This window comes from Vespa mandarinia, chromosome 14 (genome assembly GCF_050613455.1).
Source record: "Vespa mandarinia isolate Hongniang chromosome 14, ASM5061345v1, whole genome shotgun sequence".
Classification (NCBI taxonomy): domain Eukaryota; kingdom Metazoa; phylum Arthropoda; class Insecta; order Hymenoptera; family Vespidae; genus Vespa; species Vespa mandarinia.
Genome location: NC_140823.1, coordinates 5,298,694 through 5,318,373, shown reverse-complemented (window position 1 = coordinate 5,318,373; position 19,680 = coordinate 5,298,694). Strand labels below are relative to the sequence as shown.

The following is a 19,680-nucleotide window of genomic DNA, read 5'->3' as shown; positions in this document are numbered from 1 at the left end:
AAAATTTGGAATCTAGAGTTTAGAGGACATGTAAGTTTAAATGTTGAATGAATAGAAACGTTTCGGATAGATATCGACGATGACAACACGTTGTTATAAACATAAGAAAAAGCAAGGACGTTTGGTTCAATAGATTTCGCGTATGAGAGGATAAACTCGGAGTAACGTCGTATCTAGCAATAAACTCGCGCGCGTACATTATACGGTCGACCGTCTCGTAAAACGGATCTATATATTCGTCGCTGCCAATAACTCGTCCGTAGCATAAGCGAGAAAATGTGAAAAGGAGTTTTGCCCATCGACATTCTCTGCACGCATACATATCTATATTCGTTAATACATATGTATATACCTAGCTGTATCTAGCTAGCTAGAATTATCGGAACTCGTTCGAGAATATTCGTCTATCCATCGTTAAAGCAAGAGAGCCGATGATTTTTCCAAACATCGTAGTACGTTAATTCGCGATAGAGACGCATCACGCACACAATCAAGATTGCAAGAGGAATTTAATAAGCCCATTTCGTTGGAAAAAGAGAAACACGTGAGTACGTATATAGTGCGTAAATTTATTCGATAAAAAGATTTCATTCGATGCCAAGTCAGCCGATTCATCATTTTGCATCGATTGGCTATCGTATCTTTATATAAACGTAGATACATATGTATGAACGTACAACTGATCGCGACACAGTGTTATATCCATGATCAGTGCTTTATGACAGATTACAGCTTAACGAACATAAGCCTAATGTTACACTAATACCATCGACTATCCAAACGGCTTCTCATTCGGTCTAGGATTAGCCATACTCAAAGATAGTAATTAATTGACATTACAAAGGGACGTCGCTGTTGATCGCGAGAGGAATAAGAAATTAAAGATAAAAAGACGACGCAAATCGAACGATCCTGTCTGCGTCCATCGTCATTGTGCGAACAAACGAGAAAGAGAAATGATAAGAGAAGGACAAAGATAAGAGAGTCGGTGATGGAGAGGGTAGCAGAGTTCTTTAAATTTCTCGTGGTATTTTCTCGTATTTCCTTGAAGCGCCAGCGAAGCTTTTCCTAACGCCAGCAAATTTCCAGCTCGCTCGTTCCAGCATACTAGGATTCGGGTCAGTTAGAGCCGCGTTACTCTATGACGCTATATACTCGCTCCTTTTCTCGTTTTCTCGCTTATTTTCTTTCGTCCTTGGTCCTCTTGACTTCTTTTCTAGTTTCTCCTTACCGGCTTTAACTCGTCATTTCTTAATATATGGCATCTTTATCGCACACCTCCCACCCCCTAACTCGGCTTATTCTAATATCTTACAAGCCGAAGCGATATAGCCCGAAGATTCTTTCGTTATATTCTTCGATGGAGATACGGGTAAGCCTACGTCCTGGTTCCTTCGAGCACTTATACTCGTATTCTATGGTGCTCCCAAAATACGAGAGATATGGCGAAATTTACGAATCCCACGACTTCGAGAGCCGATCGGTCGCTCGCGTAGAGAGCTCGGGGTTTATCGACCAACTCGAGAGGGAATAACTCATGGAAGAGTGTACGAACGTATCTCAGAAAATCTTTTCTCTTGCGAGATTTGCACTTCTAATCGCTAAAAGTAAGAAAAAAATATTTTCCACATTGATCCAGAGGAAAGGATAAATGAGTATATAAAAGATATAACGGGCTTTTTACCGGATACGTACCTTATCAAAGCTCTTTTGTTTTCGTACGTACGCAATTCAAACGCTAACGCGTTATCGTATCTCTCTTTAGAAGTCTTGCAATTATAAGACCATGAAAATTCATGAATAAAGCGATACGGCAGGATGAAATAAATATACGCGTCGTAAAAAAGCACGATTACGTGGTGATTTTGGCTAATTTATGTACGTATTCCGATATGGCGTAAAGATATTTCTTAAAAAGGCAATGCGCTGTACGCGGAGCGAAGAAGAAAAAAATGTCACGCTCGATGAGATTTATCGAACGCGTTCTCCCTTCTCCGTAGAAAGGTGAAACAATGCGCTTCTTTCCTTTTCTCCAATCTTCGAATCTTTCATTAAACTCTCACAATCAAATATAACTTTCTATTCTTTCCATTGCCGGGGAAGCGGTGTTTTAAGACAGACCTCCTTGGAAAGGAGAAAATGAATTTTTCTAAAAAGGACCGAATACAACGAGTACACTTTATACTCGTACTCTTTTAGTTCCGCCCATCTAGTTTTCTTTCTCGGGGAAAAGCGAGAGACACGACTCGTATTGTGCCCAGAGGTTGACACTGCGCGTCCAGTCGAGATGGCATTACGAAAAATATTTGAATGTGAATATAACCGCTGTCCAGTCTCCCCTCTATTCCATCCTCCTTTCCCTTCTACCACGGACCAGCCCGAAAATATAATTCAGAGACCGTTTCAACAATAGCAGCTCCCTGTACCACCGACCATTTTATCCTCCGTTATGTAAATCGATGCAAAATAGCGCCGGCGAGCTGGAAAGCGTGGACTTACATACGTAGAAAACGCGCTGTCGGATCCGCCTGTTCGTACGCGGAACATTCGCCGTATTACTCTCGGATCTGCCAAGTATTTATCTTATGGACCGTTTACCTCTCTCTCTCTCTCTCTCTCTCTCTCTCTCTCTCTCTCTCTCTCTCTCTCTCTCCCTCCCTCTCTCTCACTCTGGCGCCGTCAATTTCAAATTCGATACGAGAATGGCACATTTCGTTAAACGCCCACGATCGATAGATCAATGAAAATCTCGTTAGACTTTATCTTACAGAGAGTTAAACGTGGTAGGAAAGTCCACTCGCGAAAAAAACGACGTCTCGTAGGTGACATTTCCTACGTTTACTTTTTTATTTCTTATTTCAAACTCGAAACATTTTCACGAACGAAATAAATTTTAATAGCGTAATAGGCGTTACCGCGGCTTTGTCATTTCTCCGTTTTGTTCCGTCGTTTTGTTTTTATCTTCTTGAAAATCGTTTTGAACAAACGAAAGAAGGAAAAAAGGAGAAAGGAGAGAGAGAGAGAGAGAGAATGGGAAAAAGGAATCGAGATAGATGGAGGGTCGGGGAAAGTAAAGGGATGGCCGCGCCAATCAGGAGAGTTTTTCCAGGCTCCTGGTGATTCTCTCTCATTTCTCCTATCTGTTCTTTCTTTTCTGCTTTACTTTCTTGCTTCCTTCCTCCAACGAACGGCAGTCGCGCAAAATCGTGAATTCCTGCACCTCCTTGTCCCGTCCTTATCCGATGGCTCGTGTTAAATCGCCCATTACCCAATTGCCGTGGCATACACACACATACGTATGCGTCTATGTCCGTAGGACTCGCACGTGCAATCTTCTACCAAGATAGAAATACGTGAGTATGTATTTCTCTCTGTCTTTTATATACGTAATGTACGGCACGTAGGTATATAGAGAGTTGGTTGGTCGATTCGCTACAAGCAGCCATCCATAAGCTCACGTAGGAATATATATTTTGTTGGAGGATTCGGTGGGCCGAGACGGCAGCTGTATCAGCCGATCGTTTCTCCTTTTGGTTTTGCTTTTTCTTCGTTAATGTTACTTTCTACGAGAATAGAGACTACCAAAAACGTGTCTCCCGTTTAAACTGCAATCGCTGGACTTATGTAAGTGCGTTCCATAAACGCGGTATATGTAGGATGTAATTATTCCTTTCCAACCATTCTAAATCCTTTCCTTCTCCTTTCTTATCCTTTTCTTTTCTATCTCGCTCTCTTTATATTCTTCTACGTACGATACCGCGATCCTCGCCGATTCCACGTCGTATCGTCGAGTGCACATCGACGTCGTAAATCGAATGCTTTTTCTCGAGCTCGTACGGCTCGTTTTTCTTCGAGATGAGATCCCTATTTCGTTCTCCTTTCTTTCGATCTTCTCTCCTCGAGACGAAAGGGAAGTTTTGCCTTCGTTAAAGCGCACCTGGAATTGTTTGTCTCTGTTCATCGTTTTTTTTTTTTTTCGAATTAACGCGCCTATAGGAGGAACGCGATAGAGGAGAAGGTAGAAAGGGATCGATAATTTTGGCCATTGTTCCGTAAATATCGTAACATAATATGGATACAGGTGTAGAGTTTACGTTTCAATCGTTACGATTTCGCGCAAAGCGGAAATTAATGTTATTTTAGGTAATAGAACGATCGAGTTTGATCAGAGTCGCTGTGGTTGAATCGTTAAACAATGGTAACGAAGCATCGAATCATTACTACCGGAGATCCAGCGATCAATGTATCGCCAAATGAAACCGATCGAGGAAGATTCGGCGAATTTTTCGTTTTAACGTCAACTAACCTCCGTGGATTGTTCGTGCTAAAAACGTGCCACGTTTATTTCCGATGAAATTATTATGGATCCGTACCGCAACTATTAGAGTTTCATTTCACGCGATAAAATCGAACCGATATTAAATTCTACGCTATACTTTTCCAAACATCTGCGGTATGCGTGCAACCCAAAAGAAAAAAAAAAGTTTCTTAAAAATCGATGCACGCGCGTTTGCGCTCCCGATACCGAGTCGTTAACGAGACTCTACCTCCGTAGAGTATTTTCATTCGAAAAGGAGAACTCGGCTCGAAATAATATTTTCGAAAGTCAAACGGATTTCGTGATTTTCCCTATTTTAGGCTGATACGAACGCGCAAATGAATTATAGAAGATTTGACATTTCGTATTAACTCGAACAAAGTTAGACATATTTCAAGCACCGCGGAATTTTATTTGCCTCTTTAGTAATTTTAAAACTAAAGGGGCTAACACAATACCTCCGTAGGAGCCCTTTAAAATTCTCTATAAGGGAAATTTTGTTATCCGTTATATGTCGGAGAGAATATATCCGTATGAAGGGAAAATAATTTGAAGAAGTAAAGAAATCGGTCGTGACTAAAAAAAAAAAATGTAATTTCCGATGTAACAACACGTAGTAATAGATTCGGCCGGAAGGAATTAATCGATGATGCGAAATATAGGATGGTGTTATATAGTGGCGTATGTTGGAAATGAGTAGGACGTTAATGCGAGCTCGTAACGAATGCAAAAATTAATGGTACTCCGAAATGTAATTACATCACGGTACATCAGGATACTCGACGTTTCATAGCTTAACACGATCCAAGTACTGCGGAATTCTCCAATTGTCGATAGATAAACTGAAAATTGAGTTTGAGATCAGCTCGTAACTAGGCTCAATCAATCCGTTATAAGTAAAAGAAATGAAGGAAAGCAAAGGAGTCCATATAATGATAAAAAGTATTGATCCTTAAAGTACGTCTTTTTTATTAGCAAACGTCACGTCTTAGCAATCAATCAAACGCTTCAATTATTATCACTTTTGAGTTAATCGGTGGATTCTTATTTTGTTTTACGTGTTACGAGAAATTTTAAACATTTCTCTTAGGAGCGTTCGTTACAGGAGCGTTCGTTAGAGCCGACATTTAGCGGCTGCTTTTCTTCTTTAATTACCATTGGCGATGATAATATTCCGCATTTCGATAAGTTTTCAATTGATTAAAGGCAATTAAGTCGCTTCGGCATAAAAACTTCGTAGGATGTTGCGACCAAGCCGGAGTATATCTCGGCGAAGAATGGCCGAATATATCTACCGAAAGCGCGGATCCACTCTTGCTTTTCTCTCCTTTCTATTTGTCTCGTTCTTTCACGACAACGAAACAAATCTACGAGAACTATGTTATTACTTATTATTTCGTTAAATTTCGTCTACGCGAAATTTTCTCTCCGCCGAGTATTTTGAGCCATACGGCTCACTGAAAAAAAAGAATTATCGGTACGTACGATAGAAGAGAAAACTCATTGCTCTTCCGGAGAAACTTTGAAGGAGTATAAGAAATTCATAGAGTTCGAAAGCTTCCTAGAATTCTCATCGGGGGAGGGAAGTGAGTTACGATGAAATATCAATCTCCAATATCAACTACGTGCGACTCTTTAACTCATATCTATTTCTCTCCCATATTTACGGATAATTTAATCAAGTACACGTCCATGCGTAGATAACTTTTAAATTATATCATTCGGGCGTGCAGTATCGGACGTGCAATCGATAATTAACGAGAACATTGGCGAACCCAATTGCGATAAGTAGATATTGCATTTTACAAATAATCGAGCGAAACCTGTCCATTACGTGCTCGAACGAATCCGCAGACTCTTCTGCTAAAGTTTACATTCTACGAATTGAAATATCAATTTCGTAAGGAGGCGAATAAAGATTCGGACGGACATTTTAATCGATACCATGAGACACTTCTCGTTCGATTATTTGCTAAAGGGTGTACACGGCTGGCTCTCGTAGAGAAGAGGAAGAGGGAGAGAGAGGACGGGGGTTAATATTGGCTATGCGGAAAACGTGTTCGCCAGAGGTGGCGAGGAGTGATAAGAGGGTTGGGCTTCGACAATAGTGGAGTTAATGCGATCAGCACGCAGAGTAGTATCCCGTGGGAAAGAGGAGATCATAGATGGCATCTCCACTTCGGTGGTCACGCTTCGTTGCTCGTATCGAATAAATAGAACGATTATCTACGAGTAGTAATAATTAAAGGCCTAATTTGTTTAATCTCAATTTAAATTGTTCGATACAGAGACATTTTCTTACTTTCTTTGAGGAATCGTCTATCTATCTAGGAGAGAAAGTCTTGGGAGATTTTCAAATTATAAGAAACGATGGGTCTTCGAAAGAGCACACTTATGATTAAGGAAAAGTAATAAAAAATGATGTATAAATGGACTATGAAATATTTATCATTTGAAATCAATAAGGAAAACCGAATAGAGCCCTAATGAAATGGATTATGTTAGAAAGATATGAGAAAGATATAAAGATATAAGAAAATAAAGGAACGTTGCCGTAAGAAGAAGGTAGATTTTGAGATTACGGATGAAAGAAAGTATCGTATCTCGATATCGAAATAGGCGATCGATATAGATAGTAGATGGTACAAGTCAGCGTCGCGTCGCAAAATCCTCCTGACCGAGAGGTTGTAACGCGGTAGCGACGAAAGATGATGGAGGAGAATGAGAGGACAGGAAAGGAAATTTTATTGGCGGTCAATCGGCTATATGGGATTATCCGTTGCGGTTGTGTGCGCAGGAACGCTCGCGTATGTACACACCAAGCCCTAATCCAGTTGGGGTTGCCTGGATAGTTTGTCGATACACACCTATGACACGGTATAACTGTATGTATGTATGTATGTATGTATGTATGTATGTATGTACGTCTCTACGTATGTCTCCTACGTATGTTTCCTACGTATGTACGTACATATATCCAGGTAGGTACGTATCTATCTGCACAGACACGTACGTGCATCGTCCGAGCTCACACGTGGAAACATGAGCGCACAGAGGCACAGATGCGCGCAATTCAATACAACGACACATAGACATGTCGCGTAGGCGCAAGTATAGAGTTGACAAGGCCAACAATGCGGAGAGCGTTCTGACCGCGGCGTAAATCGCATAAAATCCTTTCGTGCGTCCTCCTTCACCTCCTCGCCACTCGGATACGCTAAACGATGGACTTTCCCATCGAACCGACTAAGCCCTTTTCGATCTTCTATTTCTATCCCTTTGACATTGCCGATTAACGCCGATATTTCGTTAGTTCTTTCGTGCGCGCATACCTAATAAATTTCCTTAATTCGACCATTTTTTAATATACCAATTCGCCGACAATTTCGTTCGACGAATGAACATGCAAAAAATTGTGCATGAACGAAACCAATGGTAATTGTTATATAATCTGGAGCATTTTCGATACTAGCACAGAATTTTATTTCTTTTACGGTATATCACCTCATAAATTCATATCTCTTTAGGTATTTTCACCGATAATAATAGTATCGCGTTTCAGATAAGACGCAGAAATATAGGGAAATAATTATCGATGGGAGTTGCAATTTCATCGTGCGTTCATCGTTCGAAGCCCGGCGGCTCGACCCATTTAGCATTTTCAAAAGTCGTCGTCTATGAGAGATCGATCGAACTGCCCGGGGATACCATTAACGTCGCCCTCCCTCTCTCTCTCTCGCTCTCTCTCTCTCTCTCTGCTTCTCGTGCACGTATCCTCCTTCGGGCTAGACCATAGAAAGCGAAAGAGTCTCGCTTGCGTTCATTAAACACCTCGAGATGCCTTAACGTAGGGATTTTTGAACCTTCGGATAAGCATTCTGTCCTTTCTCTCTCTTGCTTCGCTCGTGGCATGGATACGCTTCTGATTATTTTTCGCACCATGTTCCTTTTCGTGACAGCGAGAGAAGAAATTCATTTTTCATTCGAGAAAAAGAGATAACCCGAAATGTATGTCGGCGTTAGAAAAGGGCTCGGTCTTATTTCGAATCGTTCAAAGGTGAAAGACTAAGTTGGAGAGAGAGAGAGAGAGAGAGAGAGAGAGAGAGAGAGAGAGAAAGATCGAAGACGAAGGTCTAACGTTATCGAGGTCCTTTTCTAAAGTTCGTCTCCCCCTATCGAGCGGCTCAAAGCGACACGATTCTTTCAGCGTTCATGAGTTTCGAGAAAAGGAAATTGTTCGTGGGGTGTGCGAAGAAAACGACGCAGATCGTTCCTTGCATCGCGAAGGGAATGACTTTTTATAACTGCCTTCTTCGTCTCCTTCTTTTTCTCATCATTTCGTAACGTTCATCTTATCTTTGTAGCATACGTATAAATGTGTGCACTTGTATAATGCTTTCCGAATGTAATCTATCATAGAGAGACAGAAAATAGAGATCTGAACGTAGGTACCTAGGTATCGATAGCAACGATCGACCACGCTTAGTTTCGTGCGAAAGTAAATTGCTAACGTTAAGATGCACTTTACGGTATTCGAGCGTTCGAGAAAGAAAACAGAAAGCTATGAGACCCTTAGGATAAGGGTTTCGACCCCGTTCGAATATACTGTGTGTATACGTAGACACATACAGACCCTTCGAAATTCGATCCTCTTTTCATCGTCCTAAAAACATAATCAAACTTCATGGACGAGCTTGGACTGTGTAAGGTATATAAGGGCCGATGCTCCTATTCTTGCCTTAGGGCTTTCTCGCTTTTTCTCTTTCTTTTTACAGAAGCCCCTTTCATCTTATACCTATACTTTCTCTCTCTCTCTCTCTCTCTCTCTCTCTCTCTCTCTCTTTTAGCGTCGAACAACCCGCTGAGAGCAACGTCTCCTCCCAGTTCGCCCCGTGTCTTCGCTCGCCCAGGGCGTAAATTGGAGCATAAAAGATGATGCTGGGGCTTGATAACGTTATCCCGCGATAGGGAAACTTTTTACCTTCCGACCGTTCCTCTTACATCAGCCACACTCCCGTCACGCTTTTGCACGGGACAAAGGACTTTTCTCTTTCTCTCTTTTCTTTTCCACTTTTTTCCTTTGTCTATTTCGAGTGACAATTTATCGAGCATTCGTACGTGAGTTCGAAGTAAGAAGGAAAAAATGTCTGTAGACGTTTTACTATAATCGAAAGAAGTCGATGGTTATTTGGTCTATCTCTTGGACGGATCGTTCAGTCGTATCCCCTATAAATCCAACTGGGAAGGAGAGAAGAATCTCGAACAGCGTCGTTTGTCATCTCTGCTAAAAATTGAGCCGAGCATAGAGGAGTATAACCCTAAGGGCTACGGATAACGTTCCTTCGCAATAAATAATCACCTTCCTTCTTTTCGGGCCCGTTCTTTCCTTTTTTTCCTTTTTTTTTTTTTTTTATATACCTTTATTCTTCCCTAGGCGAAACAATGGAGCCAGGACGATGTTGTTTACTGGAGAAGTTGGGTATAGGTATATGGGACATGCTTCGAACAGTTGCTTAGGGAAGCATGAGGAAGAGCACAGGGAAGTGCTTTCAGGTCGCGTTAAAAGGAAAACGAGCCAGGTGTAGCGAGCACCGTGCTCTTCCCGATACAAATGGATGTAAATTGCGAGAATGAAAAGGCGTTTGTGTGTACGTCGTACGAGAGTACGGGCACGAAAACGCATCGGAAGCTCTTTTCTCGGTGAACGAAGATGCGAAAACATCTCTCTCTCTCTCTCTCTCTCTCTCTCCCTCTCTCTAGCCTCTCTAGTAGTAGTCAGCCGTTCGTCGAGCGGAAAAACGCCAGATATCGCGATCGTCTTTTCCATTTTCTCCCGATGTTTTCACACGATGCGGTCAACGATTCTCGCTGCTTTTTCACAATACTTTTACTCCGATTTAATCCATTTCTGCGATGCAATCTATCGTATCGTATTTGTGCCGCAGAGGGTTGTGAAATTGAAGACGTCACGTAATGACGCAAAACAAATGGGTACATATATATTTGTTAAATAACGAATTTGTTCATTTTTAGACCGAACCTTTTTAACCCCCGAAGGTGTATATTTAACTAATTTGAAATATTTTTTATCGTTCATCCCGATTGTTCAAAACACGCTTTCTTATCGCTATTTATGATAATCCGAGAAACTTGGCTAGCGATCCGAGGAAAGGTCAATGATCCACGAAAGAAGGATCGAGTTTATCGCTCTTATGATCCGCGATTTATTCGCGTTATCCGATTCCATCCGTTCGTCCGTTCAAAGGGTAAGGATATCCTTGGTACACAAAAGAATCGCTTCCTTATTTCGTGGCATTGGGTTTTTCGCTTATTCGAACTTGCGAAGCTATTGTTCGGTCTTTCTTCTCTCGAGAGAAGAAGAAAGAAGAAGCGGGTATCTTCTTGCGGGATATCGTTGATTTGCCAGAGTCCTATAGAGATGTGTGCTCGAAGCTGATCTCGAATCGAATGAAAGGACCAACGTTCGTTTTTTCCTAAAAATCATTTGTTTTTCTTTTAAACTAAAGTTAAATCTTACTTTAAGATATTTTATTATACTTCAAATATTTACCGATGAGTTTTAAAAAGATCGTCGGCTAGAAATTCGAATTTAGCTATAACTATAGGTAATTGAAATACGACGATAGTTTTTCAAAGTTACTCGAATATTCTCTTAAAAGATGATATAAATTTAATTACTCCAATGATGTTTGTTACAATGAGCTCGCTCGATGGAAAAGCGGAAGGAAAATGGATTCCGCCTTTCTTTCGTACCATTTTTCTGATAATATCGATCGAAAAGAAATTCTCTCGACTGCTTGTACATTAATTGTTCGTATTCGTAGGACGAAGTATCGCGAGATCGTTAAAGGAGAAAGAGAAACTTACCAAGAAGATATCTCTAGCAACGCGAGTAGGTAGATAATTAACGTAGAAGATCGTACCTAGGAATTTCTCCCTAGAATTCACGATAATAGCGAGTTACGTTGCATATGGTAAGGATCAGTTACGTGGTAAAGAAAGTTTTTGTAGTTACCACGATCTGGTTGCTTTTCCAGAAATTATATATGTTACTACGTATGTCGTTATACCTTTAAAGACAATGCATTATTATATGACGAGATTTGAATGAGGTTGAAAGTATCTAATTATTCGGTTGTGCAATTTTATCGATTGAAACTATTTACAAAAATTTAGTCGATCATGACTGACAAAATACCAAAGCTAAAAGTGTTTCTTTCATTGGAAAGTCGATCGTGACGTGGCATAGAAGAAAAGAGAAGCGATCGGGAACAATTCTTTCCCTCTATTCTTTCTTTTTCTTTTTCCGTTCATATCCCTTAGCGGTTTTTCACGACTTTTGACATGGCGTTTGGGGAAGGTGCTGGTAATAGAAAGAAAGGGGAAGAGACGAGGATAAAAGAAGAAAATACAAATAGAGACCCACAAGCCTCCAATATATAGACTAGACGCTTGGCCGAGATAACGCAAACTGTCCATTTTCATAAAAATCGAGGGAACGGTTGTCTTCCCCATTTCGCTATGCGCCAAGACGCGTTCGCCATTTCCGTTTCTCTCTTCTTATATTCGCGTTCGTCTTCGTCCTCGATTTTTCTCAAGATTCGCAACGACACCATTTCTTTCTCTACGACGTATTTCTTTTTTTTCTCGTTTCTGTGCGAAACAAACTAAAGGAAGAAATTCCTCTCGAATCGAAAGTCACTTGGTATATTACACGAATAGTATACGAATACACGGTCGAAAAATTTGAACGATAATAAGAACGATACAAGATGAAAAATTTCTTCTTCGCGTTTTTTATCGTGTCTGATAATTACCGAAGCTCGTCCGAACTTTTCACGAATCTCTTACATTGTCGCGTTCTTGTAAACGACAGCGGCTACGTGCGCGCGAACGTAGCCATAGTAGATACGCGAGTAAAGTCGAAAACGGCAATGTGCCAACTCCTTAAACAAACATAAGCCTTAAAGCGTTAGCTCGCTTAAACTTGGCTCACAGAGTTTTGGCCCAGTTAGGGTGCTACCCGCGTACGGACTTGCAAATTACGACTTTGGAGCGCGGGCTACGCCAGAATGGACCTCTGAATCATTCCTTTCTACCTCTCTCTCTCTCTCTCTCTCTCTCTCTCTCTCTCTCTCTCTCTCTCTCTGCTACAGGACCTACGGCTAAGTTTCCTTGACGAGACTTTAGTCTTATCGTGTAGAACGAACAGTCGAGTTAAAAATATATGGGTCGTTTCAAGGATGAAATTTTCACTCATCGTCACAGTTTTCTTCCTTTCTCGTAGACGCGAGATCGAAAATATGGAGATCTATAAATGATCAAATCATTGGTTCACTGCACGACAGCCAAAGGTAATTCCGCGAGTTCAAAGTAAACTCACTTTTATCTCCCAGGCGGGTGGTCGCTTTTTTCTAGGTTCATTCGTGCCAAGCATCGTGATACTTTGATTTGCTCTTTACACCAGACAGAAGTATTTACAGTTGATTAAAACGAGTTGAGAAATTAATTGTAAGCTCCGCACTTTTATCCTTCTTCGTTCCCCTTTTCGAAAGAGATTCTCTTCGAAAATACGTCGACATCTTAAATAACTATATATCATATCATTGAAATATTTTATGTTAATATCTAAAGAGAAATAATTTCGAGTATAATACTAGAGCAATCTAGTAATGGCAAGTAAAAAGTGAAACCTTGAAAATTTTGTTAAGAACGTCGCAGTGGGACGACGTAGATGACGTCGAAAGACGACAGTCGCGAATTCGGGATGACATTGTTCTCGATTCCTGGCAACGTCGAAAAATCTCGACGCGACTCGTACACGAATCGAAAAGGACTTGCCGTTGTTCCGCTCGTAAAGCACGATCGTAAAATCTCTTTCTCTCTCTCTCTCTCTCTCTCTCTCTCTCTCTCTCTCTGTTTCAGCACAACCTCTCAGAATGCAGAAAAAGAACGAATGCTACGTCGAGAAGCAATAAAATATCGTTCCCCACGAACGAAGTGGAACAGGACAAAGTGTCGGCTTGGTCTTTTAACGATCCTCGTTCTCGAAGAAAAGAAAATCTCTGACCGAGGCGTTAGCTTGGCCGCGCGTGCTTACGATCGTTATTGACACTGGATGAGCTTGAGATCGTCTACGGTCGGATCGAAACTTTGATCATAAATTTTCTAACCGAGAGTACGAGAAAAGATGAGAAGATTTAGTATCTTCCATTGGGAAGGACCGTAGGTAATACGGACGTGACGTAGGTGACAATAATCTCTCAGCTTTATGTACCGAACTACCGGTGATTCACGTACGTTTCCTTTTATCTTTACGGTCGATTTTACCCGAAAAAAAGAATGAGTCGAAAGCGAATCTTACTTGATTTAAAAAAACTCCGCTCCGTTGTACAAAGGCAACGACTTGCGACAAAAAAATATCAACGAAACGTTGGCGGTGGGGGTGGGGCGGGAGAGAGAGAGAGAGAGAGAGAGGAGAAGGAAGGTTTCACTTCGGCCGTAAAATGATTTCAGGTTACACTCGTAGTACTTTTCGAGCAAGACGGCAGCAGCCGATATTGGCTTCGAATCGAAAGCGACCTCCTCGGGTAGATGGTTTGAAGTTTCTCAGACTAGCAGGACGATTTACGAGCTCCCGAGGGAACGGGCTATCTTTCCAGAAAGTAATACTTTCTTCTCGGTACGAATACCGGATACCTTCGATGTAGTAGCATACCGAGCTAGCCCCCGGAGCTAGCTCGGAGTTAGTTCTAGTAAACCGCTCTGGCGAGTCATGCTATCTATCGTTTTTTGTGCCTTGCCTCGTCATCGAGTTATATACCTTACCTGGCACAGCAGAGCTGCCTTCGAAAAGTACATAGACACGGAATATATTCTCTTTCTCTTTTGACAAAGCGATCTTTCGCTCTTTCAAAATCCCCATAAATTCTCACGTGTAGATATTCCTACGAGACCACAACGTCGGCAATCTTCTACGCGTTCACCCTCTCTCTCTCTCTCTCTCTCTCTCTTTCTATTTTCTAGCGAAATCATGGATTACTCATAGCGACGTTCACGCTAGACGCGCTGTCGCCGTTCGTAGCTCCACTAGGTGAGAGGGTATTGATTTCCATTCCCGGCCGGCAGTATTTAGTTGCGAAGGAAAACAAAGCGAATCCACGACGCTTCTCGATACCTCTTATATTCGGTCGAGAAAGTCAATTTAATTAGTTTCACCGAGTAGCGACCTTTTATTCGTCCAAATAAACAAATCTTTGGTCGACTTGACAACAATTCGACTAAAGTACACGACCTTTTTATAAGTATGACGACCTTACGAAAGATCGTCATTCGAGGAGATACAGTTCGTAAAGCACCTTCTCAGGTTAGTCTGTTCCTCTATCGATTAACAGGTAGACCGTATAGAGCCACGTTCTATGTACCGAAGGCATCAAACTCTCGTAGCAGTGCCCGTAACAAGAGACGTCAATGTCCTGTTCGCATCCTCCGATGCGAATACAATCGAGCAAGTTCATCCTACGTTATCGAGCTTCGAGTTTGACGAGAACTTTGATGGTGCACTCTTGTGGAACCTCATTGGTTCGATTTCGAAATCCAAGATTAATCTCGGATACATTCGAGCACGAGGCCTTACGCATTTCTGGCTACGTTATATTAGCTGCTAGAAAATATATCCTTGAAAGTGTATTTACAGTCTGTAAAGACGGACCTTTTCCTTTTCCTGGAACCGCTAGAGAGAGTTGGAAAACGAACGGAGTATAGGCGAGCACGAGGACGTTCGGAGATGGGCAACAGCAAGGAAAAGGAAGAGAGGCTACCTACCGACCTACCCATCCACTCCCACTTACCTACCCTACCTACGAGTAAACGAGCGAGAAAACGAGCGAACGATGGTGAGAAGGGTAAAAGAAAGAGGTTGGAAGAAGAGAAAGCACGAAGAAGGACTAAACTCAATTACAAAAGTTACGGGCCGAGGGGGTCTTCCTTCTTGCCTCCCATCGACCTCGAGAGGAGAAGCTTTGGCTCTCTTGGCGTATCACCGATAGCGTTCCTTGCTTCCTCCAGTCAGCATCCCCTTCGCTTCACTTTTATTGCGACGAGTAGTCCTCTTCTCCTTCATCTCCGGCTTCTTCTCAGGCTTCTTCACAGGCTTCTTCTCGGGCTTCTTCTCGGGCTTCTTCTCGTTTTCCGACACTGCTTTAATATGCAAGACGCGACCGTTAGACAATATGAGAGAGAAATGGCGAGTTTCTAGTTCGCCGAGATGGGGTTCCGTAGTATACGGAGAGGCTTTCGTGGCTCCGCCGGAGAGAAGCGGAGATAGAGGAAGGAGAATATGCCGCGTTGAAACTAGCTGGTCTTGAGGGACAAGACTTGAGAGACGGAGAAAGATGATAAGGAGAAAAAAGCTCTCTTCGGTTGGAAAAGAAGCGAGAATTTGTCACGTCGAGGTATAGGACCCCGCCCCCCCCCCCACCCCCACCCTCCCTTTCCCCCTTTTATCTTTCGATTCGCGTTATTCGTTCATTTCGAGTCATTTTCTTTTTCGGTAAATGAATTTGTGAATGTAAGAATGGTGCCTCCGTTGGGTCGCTTTCGAGTCCACGGTAACTAATAAGAGATAAGTATTCGACGATTTCATTTTAATTATAATTAATTAATTAGTTCTAACGTACGTGTAATTTCCCCGATGAAGAACGCGCGAAAGGGAAGAATACGAGACGAGCTTGCGTGATCGATCGAGGAGAATGGAAATTGGGAGCGAGAGAAAAATAAGGAAAGCGAGGGATGGCTCGAGTAAAGAAAAATAAGAAGCATAGCTGGGATTTGGTCATGTCCGGCGTGGAGATGACAGTTCCGTTCGTCTCAAAGTTTCTCGTCTTTTCGTAAATGGGGAATCTTTACGTGACGAAACTGTGTTACACGTTTCGCACTGCAGCCGTTGTCTCCGTTGTCTACCAAGGAAATGAGTTTTTCTTTCTGGGGATCGCATAGTCGAGGAGTGAAAGACGAATTCGACGAAAGGAGACCGAAAGACAGGTAGATGAACGAAAACTACGAGAAGTATGATTTGCGAGTACGATCTCGTTGTCGTCCAAAATATTTGCCGTTGGATCGTCCTTTCGAAAATTATGAAAATAGATTCGATATATCTATCCTTGGCGTATAATCGTTGTAATCCGCCCGTTGAAAATGTACTCGAGAATATCGATTCATATTGATCGGCCTTTTCTAGCCTTGGGGACTATGTAAAGAGACTATGTAGAAGACGTTGAAAAAGTCATTTCGCATAATTCCATAGTTTACGCTCGACTTGAACGAACGGCGTACGTGCACCGAACGAACTACGTAGTAGAAACGGAAGATGAGAGAATCGAGAGAGCTAGTCTCGACTCCCCGATCGAATGGATTTATTTACCGTAAACATTTATTACTAGATAGATATTACGTAGGTGTCTAAATGGGTATGTCCTAAAAAATGATCATAAAAGAAGATGAGATGGAAAGGAAAGAGGTGTTACTGCACGTATTATATACTATCGAGAGATAGGACAAAAGTTGAGCTCGTTAGCTGGCTTAATCCTCCTCTCTCTCTCTCTCCCTCTCTCTCTCTCTCTCTCTCTCTCTCTCTCTCTCTCTCTTGTCTCGAGGTCTCGCGCGAAATTCAAGGCAAGTCATCAGGAGACATCGTCTAAATCAATCAACGTTTGAAGCAAGATTAATCTCGTAGAACGCGAGGTAGTACGCCGTTGTAAACGAGATTGTTGTCATTAAGCTCGACGACAATGACACAATAACGAGGCTCGTCGAGGGCTCGTCAGGGTGAGAGCGAAATAGAAAGAGAGAGAGAGGGAGGGAGAGAGAAATTTAAGCTTAGGGTCGACGAATAACAACGGTGGCACCTCGATAGCACGTGAGCATTCCGCCGCTAGTAATAGACGGTGTGTAAAAGGGGGTAATTCGAGTTTCTCCAAACTCTCGGCTCTCGCCTTAGAGAGACGCAACCCAGAGAGTCCAGTTTGCGTGAAAGATAATGTCAGACCCTAGGCGTCGTACAAAGTGTCTCGTACAAGCTCGCACCTTGGTTAGCGACGATGGTCGATCATGCTGCCGGTGTGTGGTCTTCGTTAGACGCGATTTCGAGGTGGTTAATTGCAGCAAAGAGCAATTTCTTCGATCGTTTGCACGAAAGAAAATTTAAGAGATGGTAGCGGTGATGGTACAATTCCATTTCTTTCATTTCAATAGCAATCGCTTCTAATTTATTTTCGAAAGTAAAGTGATTTTCGATCACGAGTATCACGAGCGGAGTCTCAAAAATATAGAGTATTGTAAGTAAAACGCAAAGACAAAGAGATACCAGTAAATTCGTTGATAGAAGACGAATGGATAGACATATTGCCCATAGGCAATGGTGGAAGCTTTCGAGCCGTCCTCGGCAACGTTTTCGAACGGATCGACGCAAAACGACGGACCGATCGAAAACCGGTCAAAGGGAATTTTCCATTAATAGTTCGCTCTCCGTCCATTAGCTCGCTAACTGAATTTTTGTTTTATTCCAATTTCTCGTTCCCCGGACCGGCACGATCGGACATGAGAGCACGAATGCACCGGATCGACGCAAGGTATGGGGTTTAGCAAAGTCACGAAGCGCACGTCCTTCTCTCCAGGCGGATCCGTGCAATAATTGATCACGGCCGGAACTCGCCGTTAACGTTGCTTAATCGTTTAAACGAAGGACAGTTGGTTAATTTAACATATATACTTCCTCCGAACGAACATTTCCTCTTTTTTATATTCCATCGCGAATATTCGCGACGAATTCCTCTAGCTCCGATCATTTTTCCATACAAGTTATAGAAACGATATTCGTTCGCTCGCAGGACCAGCTCCTGCCTCTTATACCGCTACCCTCAGTCTCAGTCGCACTTTGCGTCACGACGTGAACTATGGATCCGATGTGCAGTCGAGTCGAACGGCTAATTCCGAACGTGAGACGACTCGAAATGTCTTACGCGACGGCGATTATTCACCGAGCAACAGCAGAGGGAGAGGGATCTCTTTCTATGGGAAAGCATACCTGTTAGTCGATCTTGGTTTGTCCTCCGATCGTGTTACCGTCGAATACTATTAAAATACAGACACCCTGTGGCAAGCTTTTTAAACATTCCTTTCGCCTCATATATTCCGTATCGTCAACATCGATAAATTTTCGTGAAAGCGAAATTGAAATTAAAACAATTCCTATGCTATGTTAACAAGAGTAATGGAAGAAAAGAATCGTCTTTTCGGTCTTTTTGGATGACGATCAAGGACGATCGAACGATCGTATTTTGATTTATGACCGATCCAGGCCATTTCTATCATATTTCTGGATATCATATCGAATGATGTATTATATATAACATTCTAGAAAATATTCGCTGCCAATCATCGAAACAATCGCTTCGTATTTGATGCGTTAAATCGAGCGCGAGACGACTCCCTAAGCTTTCCTCGGATTTCGAGAGAGAGCTCGAAATTCATCGTATCTACATCAATATTTCTATTTTAGATTTCCCCGAAAAATTATTTATTTCGTAACGTTTAACGCGGAAGAACGAGAAATATATGAGATGAGTTATACGAAAGGAATTGTTAACGTTCCTTACTCTTTCAGAAAGATATGAATAGACTGTCGGACAGATCATGATAATGATGTTTTACGTGGTTCCCTTTAAATAACCAATCGGGAGCTTGCTGCCATCAGCGATGTCCCATGTAGTCAACGTTAGAACGCCTCATCGATCTATCGCGCAAATTTTTCTATCCGATCATTTCACTTACTTTCGTAAAGCGTTAAGTAATGCCGAAAGATGAAAATTCGAAATAATGAAACGAGACTTGTGCGATTTGAAAGTTGCATGGCGTTACCACGAACGTGAAAAAAAGATTCGCTCTTGATAAATAAATATCATATCGTTGGAGGATGATCAACATAACGTGAAACATTCGCGAACGAGATACGACGTAACATAGAATAGGATTTTCTACGGACTAAGTTCGTTGCATCGGAAAACGATATCGTGTTTATGTTTCTGTACCGAGCTGAGTTAACAAACTCATGCGTACATTCTCGTACAAGTCGATCTCACCGAGATCGTATCGAGCGGGAAAAATTATTTTTTATTTATTTCCTACATTCTTTTGTTTCTACATTGTTTTTGAAATTTTTCAAACGATCAAATAAAAAGCACCGAGGATAGATAGGTATATAAAGCCATTTCGTTTCCAACATCGATTTCGGATCTGTCGAGTCGCGGTCGCATTTTTGCAAATTTTTACGATAACAATGACGA

At 41.9% G+C, this 19,680-nt stretch overlaps 1 protein-coding gene across 4 annotated transcripts in view; it reads left to right on the top strand.

Annotated features, from left to right (window-relative positions):
- The window catches only part of GluRIB (Glutamate receptor IB), a 127,642-nt gene that overhangs the window by 30,578 nt on the left and 77,384 nt on the right, over positions 1-19,680 (top strand). The window contains exon 1 of one of the 4 annotated variants that reach the window (XM_035862693.2): positions 214-544. The exons of 2 other annotated variants lie outside the window; for them this stretch is intronic. The gene's annotated coding sequence lies outside the window, so the exon portion shown is untranslated. Of the gene's footprint in view, positions 1-213; positions 549-19,680 lie in introns of those variants that run through there. One more of the 4 variants, XM_035862694.2, reaches the window with a different exon arrangement.